General features: G+C 47.6%; 1 long non-coding RNA gene across 1 annotated transcript in view; it reads left to right on the top strand.

Moving 5' to 3' along the window:
- Positions 1-17,814, top strand: part of LOC130529871 (uncharacterized) — a 43,137-nt gene that overhangs the window by 11,429 nt on the left and 13,894 nt on the right. The window contains exon 2 of the long non-coding RNA XR_008951675.1: positions 14,788-15,113. This is a non-coding gene — a long non-coding RNA (uncharacterized LOC130529871). The remainder of the gene's footprint in view (positions 1-14,787; positions 15,114-17,814) is intronic.

The following is a 17,814-nucleotide window of genomic DNA, read 5'->3' as shown; positions in this document are numbered from 1 at the left end:
TCATTCCCTCTAATTTGTTGTGCGTTGTCGTCCCCCCCCCCCCACACCTTCTTCGGCTGCCTTCTCCTCAAACCCCCACAGCAGCTTTTGTGCTGAATCTGCTGGTTTTACCCCCTTATGAAAATTACAAATACTTGTCAAGGTTAACGAGTTAATATTCTCATTCAATATTTATTTTATGGCCGAAAGAAAGCGTCTCCCTTCAGTGCGCCCCCCCCAGAGTGAGGATGGGTTTGTTAATCAAAATGACAAGGACAGTGTCCTTTTGATAATCCCCTGAATCATGGAGAATAAAAAATGAACTTTATTAATCAACAGCCGCTGATTAATTGTTATGAAGTGTTGCTCATCCATTTCCCCTGCATTTCCGTAATTTTCGCCGAAGCCTAACAATCTCCCCGATGATTTGGAGCCTTTTGAGCTGGCGTTGCATTCAGCAGCGCGGCAATAAATAGCCAGGCTGCTCCTGGTCGCGCACGTGCACGGAGACACAAAGCTCATTTGGAATCTCTGCTTACGGCACGACTTTTCCCTAACACCCAACTTCTCCGTCCACCAGCGTGTCTGCGTCTCCTCCCTGAACCGGCCTTGTTGGCAAACATCAATACTGACGTGCACATCAGTTAGCAGCAGCCAACACTTCGCCTCCGTGCGCATCAATACTGCCCTTTCTGCCCCATTAGCCCCCGGGATGTGAGCTAACACTTTATTCTCTCTGCAGGTGGAAAAACTGGACTTTTGTCATGTGGAATATTGATGAAATGCAGGAAGACGGGCTCCCCGCTGTGAAACATGAGCTCTTTTCTGAACAATTAATAGTGCATACATCCCTGATGTTTATGATTTATACATCCCATCCCACGTCTTTTAACGTGGTCGGAGGTCTGATCTAATTTACATGAACGTGCAGGATGGGGCGCCGCTCACTTCCTCTGAAGTGTCCATGAAACAGAATATAGCAAAGATTTCAGAAGCCTGTCGTTCTTTTCTTCCTCTCTCCTCCAGGAGACCTGGGGGGGTCCGAAGAGAGAAAAGTTCCTCTTCTCTATTTACCCGCCTGGTATTATTTTTAGCCGCAGTCCCCCGCCTTTAAGAGTCCCGAGCAAAGAATTGCTACGTTTAAAGAGAGTTTTCCTCTCTTCAACACATTTCAGGGGGGTTGAGCGGCTCACACGCAATTAATTGTGGAGGTGTTTTATCCATCAGAATGAATAATTTAAGAGGAATGTTAATAGGTATCCCGGTCCTGGCCAAAGGAACGGAGACAAAGTGTTGTTGAAAGACATTTCATCACTTTTGCCTCTCAGGCTCAACTTAATTTGTCTTTTTTTCTGCTGGAAAGAATTAACTGGTGCTTTTATTAATAAGATGTTCTCACCTTTTGACCTTTGTTTAGTAATTTACGTGTTTATTTTGCTCATTCGGAAGCCGGAAACATTGATTTCAGTCGATGAGCGCATCATCTGCCAACGAGCTTGTTTTATCTTCTTTGGGCCAGTTTTTGTTGAAAGACTGTGAAAATGGGCCAGGACAGAGACGGGGCCCCTCTCTGGCCCCTAAAATCCTCCATTTCTCTGCATTTAATGTTTAAATTTAATGTTGAACCAGTCGCACACATGTGTCACAATAAGAAAAATGTTAACGAAGTGCTGAATTAATTTAGCTGCTTTGGCTATTTTGAATTTGTGTTGTGTTGTTTGACTTGAAGGAGGGGATAATTGCTCAGTGTCAGAAATTTAATCACAGTAGCTCAAAGTCAGGAGTTAAATTAAATCAGTGCAGAGTGAAATTTGTCAGCTTCGCTTCCTGTGAACCAAAGTCAGTCTGAACAATAAATTTACTCATAAAGAATCTTTTATAGAACCTACAGTCTCCCATTGGAGGCCTTTAGGATCATCAGAGAGCATTAAACAGTGTGTGTGTGTGTGTGTGTGTGTGTGTGTGTGAGAGAGAGAGAGAGAGAGAGAGAGAGAGAGAGAGAGAGAGAGACCCCCATCTGTGGTGGGAAAGAGTGTAAAACTTCACTGGTTCTCACGTGAGGGACGACATCAGAAACATCGTCTCTGTCAGACGTGATGAAGGCGCGTCCACATGTGCACGGTTCCCCGTCCTTCACACCGCGTGTGCACTCAGCCCTCGGCATGAATGAGCTCCGCTGACGTCGCCAGCCTCCCGCACTCCTCTCCCCCCTGCTCGGGTCCTGGAACGTCTCGCCGAGGCGTTTGCAAACACGCGGGACCTTCTGGAGCTCCTCCTCAGATGGAGATCCGTGGCGCCACGAACAAAAGGTGCTCCTTCAATGACAAGTGCCAAGTGCATCAGCCAGTCCCTCTCTTCAAGTAATTCCAGCCCGGCTATTCAGGGTTTGCCCTGTGGCGAGAGCGAGCGCTTCGTTCTCCAGAAATAGCCATAGCTCATCTTTCACAGGGACTCAGGTCGTGGTCTTATCAGAGCAGGGGTTCATTTGAATTTCTGTCTCTTCGGTCTTCCTGGCAGTCACGACCAAGGCAGGATAACGCTGGCGTTAGCGGAGCCCAGGTTCTGCTGAAGGCCCCAGAACTTCCCTTTAAAGCTCTGCTCGCTCCTCTCTCAGCTTGTCCCGTCATATTATATTTACATTCAGATCCTTTTTTTGTGGAATAACTGCAGGTTTCAATGATATTTTGAAGGATTTTTCCAGATTCACATTGAATCAGGCCTGTGATTTCAGTCCGAGACGCAGTCGGCTGCTCTAAACTGGGAGGGTTCTCCTGGACCAGAGAACATTAGAAGCATCTTATGTGATGAAAAGGGGCTCTAAGCCAGTTAGCAGCTCTAAAAAGTGATCGTTCCTCTGAAATACAACCGGACAAACAGTTTGAAGCTGTCGTCTTTCCAGGGAATTACATCTGGGAAATTAAAGTCACGCTCCAGCTGGAAGGTTTTTCTACTTTATTTACATGTTTGTGTGAAAATTACACGTGTTGCGGCCCAAACGAGGCGACGGATGATTCTTGCTCCTGCAGAGACTCTTCAGATGAGTCTGGAATACTCTGGAATATCGTCCTACATTATCTTTATGTTTTTGCCACCGGTTAAAGACAAAGACTTCGCTTCCCTGAGGTTTTTTGGTGAAACGTCAAATCCCTTTTGTCCCATTTTTACAGCAAGAACAAAATTAGCATCCACACATCTAATTAACACCCAAACGCACCTTAACAACTCCTGCATGACACTCACTCAGCTGAAATCTTTTTAGAAGAGAAAAAAGAATTCCACGTTTGGAGTGGAGGGAAAAAACAGTTTTTCTTGATAAATGTAAGATGAAAGAGGTGGCAGTCACTTCCTCCAGTGACATATTTGTTCTTTAACAACAAATCAATGGCTGTGAAAGCTTGGCACCTGAATGCAGAACAATGGGAAGATGAAGTGAAGATTGTCTTCATTAGGCGCATTAATATTCATAGAAAGTAGAAAATCTGACACCGCAGAGGACTTGGTAACCTTTTCTCATATTAGATTTTTTTCCCCAACTTCTTAACACAATTAAAGTCCAGCAATGACTTAATTAATGCGGCTTCCTGTCAGCTGCTTTAAAGAACTGTCAATTTGGCCCAGGTCTGCCTGTCAGTGGGGAAGAAAGACAGTCATCCCACTCCAACAGGAGACAGTCGGAATCTCAGCAGCGGATAAAGTCACATTTTTAGACGCCTCGCCAAATTGATTCTTTTAAGGGTTTTCGTGCAGATTTCCTCCCTCCCTTATTCTGCCTGAGTGTCAAATCTGGGAGGAAATCTAAATTCAGTTTTACGTCGCGGCTCTTACCGGCCTCTCCCATTGTGCTGCCTGATATCCTGTTAGATGATGACTTCAGTCAAACCTTTCTGTCTCTGAATCAGTCTGAGACGCTGGGAACAATAACCCCCCCCCCCATCTAAATTCAAACAGTAGCTAGGCTAATTGGCCAGGACAATTGCTAGATGCATTTCGCCATCTGATATCTAAGAATTCTAATGACACTTTTGAATTCAGAGAATGAATTCTTGAGAATCCACAGAATCCGGTCGTACCGTTGGTTTGGTCCCCCCCCCGGCACGGCGCCGCTCTCGCCGTACCTGTGATGGTGCTGCAGGAGGGGCTCGGCTGGCAGGTGCGCTGCCACCAGGAAGCAGATTAAAATAGTCGGGGTTCCTTTTGAGGCTTGTACAGAAAACAATGGAGGCTTCACAAGGTAATCACGCCATTACATGAGACGGAGGGACTAATTGGAATTAGACTAGAACAGGCAGGGAGCTCATTAAAACCTGAAGCACAACCTCATGATAAACAGTCACTTTAAGAACTGGCACTAATATGATGAGGCAAAGTCTTTATTTCTCACTTTCCAATGAACACATTGGATGTTTTAGCTGCTTAAGATCTCTCAGCAGGTATCACGTGGAATGTTAGACGCCTTAATTGCCAGTGGAAATTAAAGGGATGGTTTTATAGAGGCGCCGTTGTCGCCCAGCGGAAACGGCGCCCGAGCTGATGCTGCACAATGTCTGCATCATTTCTTCTAATAGAGTCACGCTCTCATATTTTTGTCCTCGTCTTTTGGTTGTTATAAATGGAAGCAGGTGTTAACGCATTAATTGTCCTGCGTTGCTCGTTACTAATCTATAAAAACCTCTCCGAATTCAAAGACCATAATAACACGGGGAGCTTGTTATGGACTCTGACAACCCGTTGATTAAAATCAGACTCATTTTGCCTGATGAGAAATTGGCTTTCCCCAAAATAACTTTATATCCCCCTGCTTCCCAACCACAGTTCATTAGCTCCATCTTGCTCGGGCAGGATCCTTTGTGCCATTTTGACTGTATTCAAATCTCTCTAATGCCATCTCATGTTTAAAGACTGGCCATAAATCCCATATCAGCTCTTAATGACCGCTGCCGGCCAGCCGGTAATATGTCATTGTTCTCAGGCGATCACCCAGTGGGGAATAGACCATGCCAGTCTTTGTAATTGCACACCCAGAAAGATTTATATTGCCATTATGCACACCCATAAGAAATAATTCAAACATATCATTGAAAAAAAACAGCCTGCACGTTCCAGATCTCCAGATCCCCACAGAGGATTGTGGTGCTACGGTATCCTGCAGCCTCTGCTAACGCGGATCTAACGTAAAGATGTCTTGAACACTGGTGTTCTGTATGTCTGTTTATTGGCTCCATCACCCCCCCTCCTTCAGGGCGCTGGGACACTGTCCCGGAACGCCACAGGCGCCGGCTGCAAGGCTCCTCCCCATCAGCCTGCTGCATCGGCGCCCTGAACAAGCCGCGGCTGGATGTGGTGATTGAACGTGCAGTCGTCGGAGTCCCCGGGCGAGCTGCCGGAGCTCTGTTGTTCAGCCTGTCCTGTTCCTCCAGAGAGGGGAGCCAGGTGGAGGCTGCTGCAGGCTCCATCACCTTGGTGAACGTGGACGTAAGTGGCTGCGCCGCGTCCGCTGGGAGGACGGCGGCAGGCAGCTGCAGAGGGACGAGCGTTTGACTGCAGCTAATGAATTGCCTGGTTGAGCAGAATTGCATCATGCTTGTTTTCTTTAAGAGGATTTGACAGGTACTCAAATCCGCCGCTTGATGTTCTAATTCAAACCACAACGCTGCATTAGCAGACAGATAGAAAGGATATTTGTGGACTGATAACACGTTACCCAGGGCGAAGCGGCCTAATGGGTGCCTGCATCCTTTAGGCAAATCAACCTGGGCAACATGAGAGGAGCAACGTCCTCTGCTTGTCGTCTTTGTCCCCGTCCAGAGGAGGGCTGCAGAGGTGGAGGGGCTGCGGCTGTGCTCTGCTGAAGTCAGCCATCAGACGCGGGCCAGTCATGCAGACTCCTGTTCCAGAGACTGCTGAGAGCACTCCCAGGGACTCTTTGTTCCTTTTTCAACCAGACTGCCGCTGTCTCCGAGCTCTGGGGGCTCACTCACCAGTGACAGACGCAGTCAGATCATACCCCCACAATCAAATGCACTTTTATTAGATCTGTCTTGCAGCGCGGCACTCCACTGCAAAAACATGTTTTGTTCTCTTTAACCTATTCCACCGGGGACACAAACCAACAGTGACACTGTCATTTGTGAGCAATGCAGTATGACTCCCTTGTGGTACAAATGTCAGATTATACTGTGCAGTACTAGTTATCCTCCCTAAATATAGCCTCTCTGGTATCATTGCCTGTCGCAAGAAATTCATGGCTTCACACACGTGGCCTTTAGTGGAACCCCAGACACTGTCACCAACCTTCAGAAGTGGCCAGTTTGAAGCTAATTGTGAATTCATATCTGTCTGTAAACTCTCCTTGTGATTCGGGGGAAGAGGAGCACCTGCCCCCCCGTCTGGTGCAGCCTCGCAGTGTGTGACGTGCACTTTTCAGTCCCCGTAGGCATCAAATTGATTTGCAGATCAGCTGCCCTTTAAGCAGCGATTTTGAATGAAACAGGCACACTGAGAGTTTGCTGGATCCAGGTAATTATACAGTTTTACTCTTAAAGGTTGGTTACCTGCCTGTTGTGGTCTCGCTGGTGGGGGTCCGCGGACACTTTTGGGGTCATTACAATTGTTGTTGTCAGCCACCTGCAGCTCCAGGCTTATTTTTATTTATGATTACAGCCCCGGCGTTCTTCCAGATGCAGCAGGAGTGTGTGGACAGATGGACTGAGGACGCTGAGCAGACGCTGTTGAGCATCTATGCAAAGGGTGACCAAATTTAAGCTAGCATAGCTGCATCACACAACTAAAGTCATAAACATAAAGAACCCACCAATCACAGCAGCTCTGAGGAGCAGAGACAAACGAGGGTGACCTAACGAGAGTCACCAGGAACCTTTTAGTTCCGGGTAAAAGCTGTAGGAACTTTGAGAGTGGAACTTTCTGGTCAGCAAGCAGAAGAAGATTCTTTTGCGTCAGTTGTTTTTTTATTATCCAGTGATGAAGAAAATGGAAATCTTTGTGTTGAAAGATTTGGATTTAGTCTTTGTCTTGTTTTGATCATGAAGGTGGGGGGGCAGTTAAAATATTTTAATCATATTTCTTTGTTGACTAAATTGACATTGACCTTCAGTTGTTGTTCTCGGCTTTAATTGATGGCTGCTTGGTCATGAATATTTAATTTTATAGACAAACAGCTCCGATTTGATGTCACACCTCTTTTCTTATAATAAATAAAATAATAAACTATCAGGAGATTAGAACATTACGGTGCGATCTCTTCCATGGAATATGAAAGGAGCGCTTTCTGATCGGAGGGCGAAGGGACTCAAGAGCGCGTCAGTGCAACGTGATCCTGTTGGCGGCTTCAGCTCCTTGTTTTTCTCCCGGCTCCGTATAATTCATGAGCTTTTTTTGTCCTGCTGATATCGCAGGAGGAATTACGCACGAGCAGCAGGTGAGGTCACAATAACAAGGTGAGGGAAAATGAAGGCGAGAGGCGGCGTCTCCTCCGCTTCCACGTCATCCGTCTGCGCGTGACGTGTGTCCAGCATGTCAAGAGCGGAGCAGCATGGAATGGTCTGGTGCTGAGGAGGTTCAGTGTCTCTTTGAACATTTGAGACAAGTTTCATTGGAAAACTCTTCTTTTTTGCTCTCATTTACAAAAAACATAATATAAATATATACATACATGGATTGGGGGGGGGGGGTTATGACTCCAGGGTTTACTTCTTTTGTCTTTTTCACCAGATTTCAGCGGTGACAAATGTTTCAAAGCGATAATTTTGTTGTATTATTACTAAGAAGAAGTCATCTCCATCAAAGTCACATGCGGTATCTTTCCCCCTTTCAGACATCCATCCCCATAAATAATCGAGGCTTCCTCCGATCCCTCCGAGTAATTATCTGTGTTCTCTGACAGACACAGGCAGCAGCAAACTGACAGGCCACCATCGGGGAGATGTTGTGTAAATTTTATGAGTGACAAAGGAGATTAGCAGCATGACTTTCCACGTGTGACTCTGACCTCCTTGGAGCTGCGTGTGCAGGGAGGGTGAAGGGAGGCAGGGGCGGCCCTGACCAGAGACCCAGCTCTGCTTCCTGCTCTATTTGGACAACAACATGGGGAGAACAGCCCCACCGCGGCCATCTGACTGACACGTGAACCCCCGTCTGCTCGTTTCATTAAAAGTATTCTCATGATGAACTTTTCCCTCATGTGCAGGGATCTTACTTAGTCCCGCCCGCTGTCTGCAGCTGGAGCGTGACCTCCCCGGTCAGAGTCTGATTTGAGCCTTTTAGGCGTGTTTGAAGCAGATGTGAGAGATTCTATCACACTTGTATCATCATTCCTGCCTGACAGCTCAAATCCCCTCGCCCAGAATGTGGTTTTGGTTCCCTCCAGTTTGAGCTCACGCGGGTGTCTTAATTGTCTTTAGATCGTTATTTTGGGCCAGAGGAAGACATAAATCCTCTGGCGCGACGTGAAAATTCGAGGCTGCCCTTGTTGTGAAACTTTAAACTCAAACAATCATGTGACAGAAGCACATAAAAACAGCGGTTGACACGGGGAACTTTGGAAACACTCAGTAGATGAGTATCACTCTCCGGGCTGTGTTTACATCAGCCTCTTGTCATATTTTGGCAGATGGCTGAAGTTCTGTGTTGGAAAGCAGTAGTTTTGCACAGATCCGGTGGCGCTGCTCAGGCACTCATCAGTTAAATAGCAACCTGCCTGAATGATTTCTTGTCTCCAGAACTCCCCCTTTATCACGTTGCTATTGTGCCGCGCCGCAGACGGATCAACCCCAGGCAGTCTTTGGTCTGATTTTCCATTGATAGTCCTTCACGCAGCGAGCGCGCTCAGAGAGCCTTTGTTCTCCATAATTACAGGCCGGCACGTGCGTGCGTGCGGCTCGCCTTCAGCTGTGTGATTGTCAAAGAGATTTGATGGAGGCATCATCCACGTGGGGGCGAGGGGGGGGCATGGTGCTCTCCTGTTTACACCCGGCTTCGCCCCAGAGTGAACAGAGGGGGCGGGCCCCGGCGGATTCCACCGCGTCTGTCCGTCTGTCTCTCCGGACTTGTACAGAGTGATGGAGGTGATGGAAACAGGACTGCGCGCCCAGTTCAGCGGACACGCCACGTTGCAAATCTCCCTGGCCATCTCGCACGACTCGCACTGTTCAAACAGGTTCCACGCCGGTTTGTGTCTTGTCTTGTCAAGTGCCTGACATTCTGATTTAATCAGCATCCACGCCTGCCAGATGAATTAGATCACTATCAAAAATGCACAGGGAACACCATGTCCCTCACTTGTCAGAGCCAAACTCATCTACTCATTTATTTATCTCGTGCTCCATGAGAGGAGCTGCAGCCCGCCGTGAGCTCCTCGTCCTTGGTGCTTTGTTAAACTTGGATGAGAGGCAGGGACGGCGCTCCCAAAAAGAACGCAAACACACCTTCAATCACGCTCAAAGGAAAGAGTTCCTCTGTTTTAATCATGTCTATGGATGGATGGATGGATGGATGGATGGATGGATGGATGGTGGGTGGGTGGGTGGGTGGATGGGTGGATGGATGGGTGGGTGGGTGGTGGATGGATGGATGGATGGGTGGGTGGGTGGATGGATGGATGGATGGATGGATGGATGGATGAGGGTTTCCCAGGAATAGATGAGACCAGACTGACTGGTTTCTATCTCAGAAACATGATGAACGAGACATGATGACTCGGCACTTGTGATGACTCAGCACCTGTGATGACTCGGCACTTGTGATGACTCGGCACTTGTGATGACTCGGCACTTGTGATGACTCAGCACTTGTGATGCATGTTTGCAGTGCATGAGTGGAGTTTCTGAGCGCCGCGTCACAGAGCAGAAACTGATGAAATGTTGAGCTCACTGGATGTATCAAACTGCTCCCTCTAAATGAGAAAATGCTTCCTCTCCTCAAATGATTGAAATTATTGGACAATTGTAAAAAAAAAGTCCAGAAAATGACTGAAGCCCATTTGGTTCCAAGTGGAAGAGAACTACTGGGCCTGATGGTGCCCGTGTGTTGCTGGGACGCTTCAGCGTGCTCCTCGTGCGCGTGCATGTTGCATGAATTATCAGTGGGAGGGTGTCGGCGCCGCGGCGGAGCTGAGGAGATTCAGATTGAGACGTCCACTCACGGCTCACTGGTTTGATGTTTCCATCATCGACAGCAAAGGAGAGTCTGACAGTTGGGCCGCGCGGCGCCAGCTGTTTTCATGGTTTGAAGCTCTGGGAACGCGCACCCAGGTTGAAGGATTGGGAGGAGATTATTAACCAAAGTGACACCCTGAACGCAGGCATCCGCAGCCGGAATCTTCCTCTCTCTCCGTCCCGCTCTTTAAGTTTGGAGCAGAGTGAAACGATCCTGCCCGTTTGCCTCATTTCTATGTATTTATTTTTACCTCGGATTGGAAAGTGTGATAAGGTGGGAGGGATATAAACTCCCCGTGAGCTCACAGCTGCGGCCTAATCTGCAGATAAACCAATAAAATAACAATGAAGTGATCGGTTCAGATTAGAGGAGGGATTGATCCGATCAGCGGACACAAAGCAGCTGCTGCCCGTTAAAAGCTCATTTTACACCGATCACACTGCTACATCAAACTATTACCACTGACACTTTAGTCACAAAGGAAAAGAAATAATGTAAAGTGTCTTGGAGTAGATTACGAATCCGGTGTTCCAGATTATAGAAGATCAAGTCTTTTTTAAAGGTAAAGGATTTTCACATCTGTTTAGAGGCTCCTCAGAAACCAGAAGGAGCGTTAGCTCGCGGCTAAATGAGACGAGGATTAGCCCCTCTGGAGCTATTTCAATATGTCTGAGTTCGGCCAGTTTGAGACTAATATTGCAGGAATCTCTGTGGTTTCACTGAGCTGTGATGGAATTCTGACTCCAGAAGGTGAAGCTCCACCCGTGACGCTGCTGCAGCCTCTCCTCCAGCCCTCTTCATGCAGGGGCTGCACCTCCCTCAGAGCAGCCATTCAGGACCGTCTGGAGATGAGGGGAGGATTATCTGCAGATTCCAGAGCAGCGTGAGGCTTTGGCTGCCGTTTGTAAATCAATTCCCATCTCATCTGAAAAGGCGGCGGCTATTTCAACAGTCGGTATATCGCCAGTTAAATGGCCCAAGAACCATCCCGTCAAATACAGGACAGTAAAATCTTGGTGCTACTACAACGGTTCAACGTTCCTGACGCTGGTCTGAGGACAGTTGGTGCTTCAGGAAGTCCAACCAGGAACAAACCGACCCCCTCAGTCATAATCAGAGCTGCAGAAACCTGGAGAAACAGGTTACTGACGCATTTCTAACATTGGAATAAGGTCTTGGTTCAGTCCGGTTCATCTATTGAACTTCTCACCAGATATTCTGTGATTTTATTTCTTTTTTTTGTGCCTGTAAAACCTCCAAAGTGAGAATCATTAGGTGTCAGCAGCCGGTGCAGCTCAGGTGCCGCTCCATTGTTCTGCCGTCCGGGTCAGACTTCGGTCATTCCTGAATACCGTGTGAAAAATGTAACAATCTCCGGCGACGGCCCGTGAAGACATTACCAAAAAAAAAAAAAAAAAAAAGAAGAAAAATAGGGGAAAAAGAGCATTTGGCTTCACTGGATCAGCAATCCTCCCGGGTCTGTGCCAGAGAGAAAATACAATATTGTGTTGGAAGATGCTCACATTCATCTCGGAACCAGCCTCTCCACCCAGCGCTGACTGGGAGCCACCTCACGGGAAGGAGCGGGAAGCACGGCGAGCTTCAGGAGGAAATGCGAGCCGGGCGCTGCTCACTCATCTAAGAAACATTAAATGTACGGTTTGTTTACCCGCATGTGCACTTATGAATCCCAGGGGTGCTGCAACCTGTGTATAACTCACCCTTAGGGCCTTGGAGTATTTTTCACTATGAAATGAAATTTTATGGCATGCGAGATTAGCCGACACTAATGCAAGGTCAAAAATAATAGAATCAATAGGCCGGCTTGACGATGTTAACATTTACAGAAAATAATGGGTTGAAAAGCGCCGTTGAAAACAGAATGAAACGACTCTCTGCTGAATTCTTATTGATGGCTTTTCATTATTTCTAATAATTTGACTTTTTTGCGCGGCGTAGCCGGAGGTATGGCCCCCGCACAGCCGCGGCGTTTGTGTCTGCGTGTGTGTTTGTGCGGGTGGGGGGGGTGTGTGTTTGCTCTTCTATATGTACACACACGTTTTATGGTCAATAAACGGCTCTTTTTCTCGGCCAAAGCCTCCCCGGTGCTGATCCGATCTCTGGTTGTAGTGCTGCCACAGCAGTTTGGGAGACGAAGCCCAGCGGAACGGCCAACTTTTGTCGATTTGGACTTTGTCTCACATTCGGACACTCTTCAGAATGATGTTTAGTACTTCTGCCATCTCGCTCCTTCAGAGAATGGACCGAGCGTGTGAGGGGAACCCGGGCCGAGCGGCCTTTTATGGCGCTCGCGTCTGCAGCTAATTCAAGTGTGATTAGAAGGAGCCTCGGCAACATTTTGCCTTTTGCTCCAACTAATGAAAATAATGGTTATGAATGTTTTTGGTGCACTTTGATTGTCACATCAACTGTTTTTATGGCTGCCATTATGGTTTAACATCGCACTGTTAATTCTGTTAATTAAAAAGCTGATTGCGTTCGCCAGCCTGCGAGCTCCATTTGGTGAGTCCATATGGTGGAGATTGCTTGTTGTAAATTTCAATGACGCCTTATCGGAGCGCTGCTTCGTGTAATCGAGCCGCCGGAGCTTCGATTGCCCTGAAGATCGCCGTCGTCCCCGCCACAGCCACTCTCCTCCACGGCTTCACTCAAACTGCCGTTTCCTTTAAATGAAACCATCGTGCAGATCACCGGGTCAACGGTGTCATCGAGGAAAAGAGCAGCTCAGTCGGGTCGTTTGGATGAAAAACCCAGAATAAACTCTCGATTAAAATGTAGTTTACTGAGGATACAATCAGAGCTCAATGCAACCTTACACACTGATAACATGACGTGTACTTAAGCATACCCACCCCTGCATCTCTCTCTCTGTCTCTCTATGTCTCTCTGTCTCTCTCTCTCTCTCTCTCTGTCTCTCTCTCTCTCTCTCTGTCTCTCTCTCTGCCCCCCCCCCCCCCCCCCCAATAGTAGTGATATTCAGGACTAAAAATGACTCAGACTTTATAGGTTCAATTAACTTAAAATGCTTATTTCAATAAAATTCGGGCCCCCACTGATGGACCCTGTGCTCAGAGCCACTCAGCAGCTGTCTGTCTGTCTGCCCCCCCCCCCCCCCCCAAACATGGCTGCATGTCTGTGGTAAACAGAAGGTTTCTCATGATCCTCGGAGCAGCAGAAAACACGCCTTCCTGGGCGAGCCACATAACTCTTGTCATTTCAGGCCTTTGAATTCTCGACAAAGCTTTTGCCAAATGACGTTCTCATGCGTGTGGAATGTTAATGTTTACAGAAGGGGGGGTGTAGGGGGGGACTCACGGACCCATCTGCCCCCATCAGGCCCGCTCAGAAGTGGATGTCTATCAGTTCAGAAGTCGGCGTCTTGCTGGAGTCATCCATTGCTCATGTTCATTCCCCCTGACAGGTCCAGGCTCTGTCTCTCCTCGCCACTATTTACAGTGATGGAATCTGTTTATGTCACACAGATGTAAATGTTTATTCTTGATGAATGTTGGCTGAGTTTTTAACGGTCTGGAAAAGAGGCGTGCGCAGTCCTGAGCTGCGCGGGGATAGTTTGACTTAATTTACTGTCATCATTAGAACAGCAGTTAAAATATTAAAGCGCTGCTCCAACTTTGTGTCGCGCCGTCGTGCCAAACCGTAAAGGCCTTTTATGACACCTGTGCATGTTCCAGATGTTGCAGAACTCCTTCAATGCGGTTTGGGAATATTCAGTTCGGCTCTGGAAGTGGGTTTGATAAAGACTGCGTCTTCAGGAAATGTCCGTCGGTTACCTGTGGGGTCCTCCTGCTCAAAAAAAGCCGTCCTGAATATTCCTGATGAATATTTATGTTCTGGTAAACTTTTCTGCCTCGTCCCTTCTGCCGTCCAGTTGTGGCAGCACCACGTGACCCCGACTTGACCTGCTCCATCCAGGTGACCCTTAGAGCTGGACGTGCAGGCCTGAGCTGGGGCTCACTCGCAGACATACAGTATGATGATGTTTAAATCATGAATCATCAGTGTCAATGTGTCCTTATATTTTAGGGAGAGTGAAGCAGGACAGCAGCACCTTCTCAGGTGATGATCTATTCATCACCGCGGTGCTGTTATGTTTAACGAGCCCGTTATCATCCATTTTAGGACATCCCACCTATCCTTGACACAGATAATATTTCTTTTTAGATAGGATATGGACTTTTATGTCTTCTTTCCTGACTCTGGCCTGATGGACTCACACATAAACATTAAATACATCAAACAGTCGTGAGGTCCAAAACCATAATAGGCTATGAAAAATATTTAAAAGAAATAAAAAAGATTCAGTATTTTATTAAGATTCAGTGCAAGTCAGAAAAACTCCATTTCAACATGGTAATATTGCTACAGAAGGATGAGGACCTTCCTTCCTTTGCCCCTGGTTAATGCTGTATTACTGGTGAGATCTGCTGGATGGATGATCAGTTAACAGGCAGCTAAAGCTGTTCAGAACCGCTCAGGCCTGCTGGTTCCTGGTTCCACGACTCCTCCAGCCTCACTTTGGATGGCCCAACCTTGGTTCTGCCACTTTTGTTTGTGACTTCATTATGAAATTGGGTCCTTTTTGCTTTGTCTTTCCAGCTAAACTGGTCCTGAAGGCCACGAAGGAGCGCAAGCTTTGCGATTCCAGCTGGAGGGAGATCCTGACGAGGAACAGTTCAGGGTGTTCCTTCGTTAGCTTGTGAGAGCAAGACTGCAGAAGGGATTCTCTTTCCGAGGCGTCGGCACAGATCAGGTTTGCTTGGTCAAAAGGTGGCGGTCAGTCAAAGATGGTGGCCTCCTGAACATGAATCACTCCTTTCCATCCTGACCGGACCGCACTTCTGACAGGAAGTCATTAAAAGCAGCGGATCTTCTCCAAGAGGCTCAGTTTCAGATCGGAGGGATGAAATAAACATTTAGCTTCGGTGAGTTTTGCTGAACAAAACTGCAACACAAAGCTTCATCTCGGTGAATTTGTTTTCCTGATTCGGTGCACTTTCCAAGCAGCTTTGCTCATCACTCCATTAGGACTGAAATAATTTCATAAGATCTGGAGCATCAGGAATGATGAATGGATCCGTGTCTGCGGGCTGCCCAGACTCTGCTTCATCAGTCAGGTTAAATATAGCAGGAGACGTGCTTGTGCTCGTCCTCTCTCCTGAAGTGTTGTTCTAGGCCATATGCAGAGTTGGCAGGACGCTGGTGCGCGCACACACACACACACACACACAGACACACACACACACAGACGTAATGCTGAAAATGTCTCACCATAACAGAAAAGCACCTGACAGGTCTCTGGTCCAGGCTGTGACGGCGCCACCTGGCTTCCTCTGGTGCATGTAGAAGGTGTCTTTATCTAGCAGCTCCTCCCTGAGTACACCAGCACCGGACCGGCTCGCTCCGTGGGCCACACACGCCCTTCAATGAAAGTTATGGCCGGGGGGGAGGTGGGTGCCAGGGGGGGGCAGAGGGGTCCGGGGGCGAGGGAGGGGGAGGGGGCCGGGGGTGATACATCACGGCCTCTGAGAGGACGACGCTACAGAGCTGACTCCGAGTGCAGATGCATCATTGCTGCACAGTGAGCATTTTGTTACAAATAATGCTGTCATCAATTTTCATCTTTTGTTTAAACATATTAGTCTTTTGGACAAGATAGGTCATATTTCAGCAGCTTGATGAATTTCCCCCCTCTCCTCTTCACAGAATGTGCACTTAATTAATTACACAACCTTTAATTGGACAGATTATTCCTAATGGCGGTGCGGCGCTAAATGTACAAACTCCAAGAGGGCTCGCGAGTAATTCCTTTAACGCCACTTTCTCAGTTGGTTCTAATCAGTCTGTTTCAAAAAGCAGGTATTTTTTGGTTGATTAAGGCTCCGATACTTTGAAAAAGACAAATTCCATTTGCATTTGTGCCACCGTGTCATCCCCATGTGCTGATGCTGAGGCGGTGTTAAGGGGCGTACGATCACCCCCTGATATTTTACAATATCTGGCGGCATTACCTCCTGTTTAATTACCTCAGTAATGTGCATTGATGTACATGATGGATTTTTACGGAAGCTCGCTTCTTAACTATCGGATGCGGTGACATGAATGATCGTCGCTGCCGCAGTGGTCTTAAGAGATAAATTAATAACCATGAGAGAGGAAGCGGAATACAATTAGCAAATGCATCTGCGGTCGGCTAAAGAAGACAAACACCAACACCGACGTGCTGCTGTAACACTTGAACCGCTGGTTTCGCTTCCGTCGCCGTCGTCATCCATGAAATTGAAAAAATAAACTTTGGCTGGAGAAATACAGCACGTGGAGACGTAACCATCTGTCTTCTGAGGACTGCTGTGGAGGTAGGTTAATTTAGAGGGGTAAGAACTTCACAGCTTGACTCTCCGATAAGGACAGAGCAGTTAAACTAATATCTGCGGCCTGTTCGGAGGCTGTTTAGACCTCAACATCACATAATTCAAAGCATGTATGTCAGCTTTGTGCTCATTACCATGACTGATGGTTGTGTCGAGCGGTATCCTGCCCGCCTGGCACCCAGGACCTGCAGGTGGTACTTTATCTAACGCCTGTGTCGATTTTTCACTGGAAATGTTCTCTCTGCTAAGCAGTCTGAAATCTCGGCTTGGCAATGAGCGCGGCGCAGAAACAATCAACTGAACAGTCCGGTTGTGTGAGCAAGGAGAGGAAATGCAGTTGCACTATATCAATTTGTTCCTTTGTTGTTGGGAGGAATGCTTTTCGGGGCCACACAATAAACTCCGTTTCATCCATTTTTGTGGCTGCTGTAGTGTTGTGTCCAAATGCCATGTCATCTTCCCACTGAGAAACCCTGAATTCATATGTTTAAGTGCTCAAAAGCCCGAACATCATGCGTCACCGGCCATCATTTTTCCTTCTTTGTCATCCACGGATCCTTTTTTTCCCCCCGGTTTTCCCCTCATTCTCCCCCTCCGTCTCTTGTCCTTCTCTTTTATTGCTTTGTACAGCAAAGCACCATTACTGATCCCTTCCAAAGCACAAACTAAAAATCTATCCCGTTGTCATTTGCTGCAGCGTGCCATCTATCATCGGGGGTGCTTGGCAGCGTCTCCATACGAGAGAGGAGGTGCTGGAACAGGAGGCAGAGTCAAGGACTTTCACGCGCAACAAAAAACTTGTCACAATTATTTATGGCTCTTGCTGGGACACATAATAGGACACATCAAACTGCTGTTTTTTTGTGTGATGAGCGCCCTCACATCGCTGGCTCCCTTGTCGAAGTGGGTCACAGGCATCTCTTGCCTTACACATACAATTTCCAAGACAATGGCGGAGCACTTGGGGAAGTGACAGTGACAAATACTGGAGCCCCCACGGAAAGCTGGGCAGGCTGTTACATGAGTGATTGCGCCAATAATCATGCGGAGTCGTCACGTGTCTGTGGAGCAGGAGGGAGATGGGCAGCAGGGGTGGCAGGGGGTGGGAGGAGATGGGGGAGAGGGAGTATATGAGTGTGTGTGAATAAGACAGGGAGGAGCTGGGGGAGCAGCGGGCCTGTGCAGAGAAGTGGCTAACAGGTCCTGGCAAATCATTTTTTATTTCCTTATCATCCATCTCCCACTTCCTCCCCTC

The sequence above is a fragment of the Takifugu flavidus genome, chromosome 8 (genome assembly GCF_003711565.1).
Source record: "Takifugu flavidus isolate HTHZ2018 chromosome 8, ASM371156v2, whole genome shotgun sequence".
NCBI classification, from domain to species: Eukaryota; Metazoa; Chordata; class Actinopteri; order Tetraodontiformes; family Tetraodontidae; genus Takifugu; species Takifugu flavidus.
The sequence above is the reverse complement of the archived record's forward strand: the minus strand, read 5'-3'. Positions and strand labels throughout refer to the sequence as shown.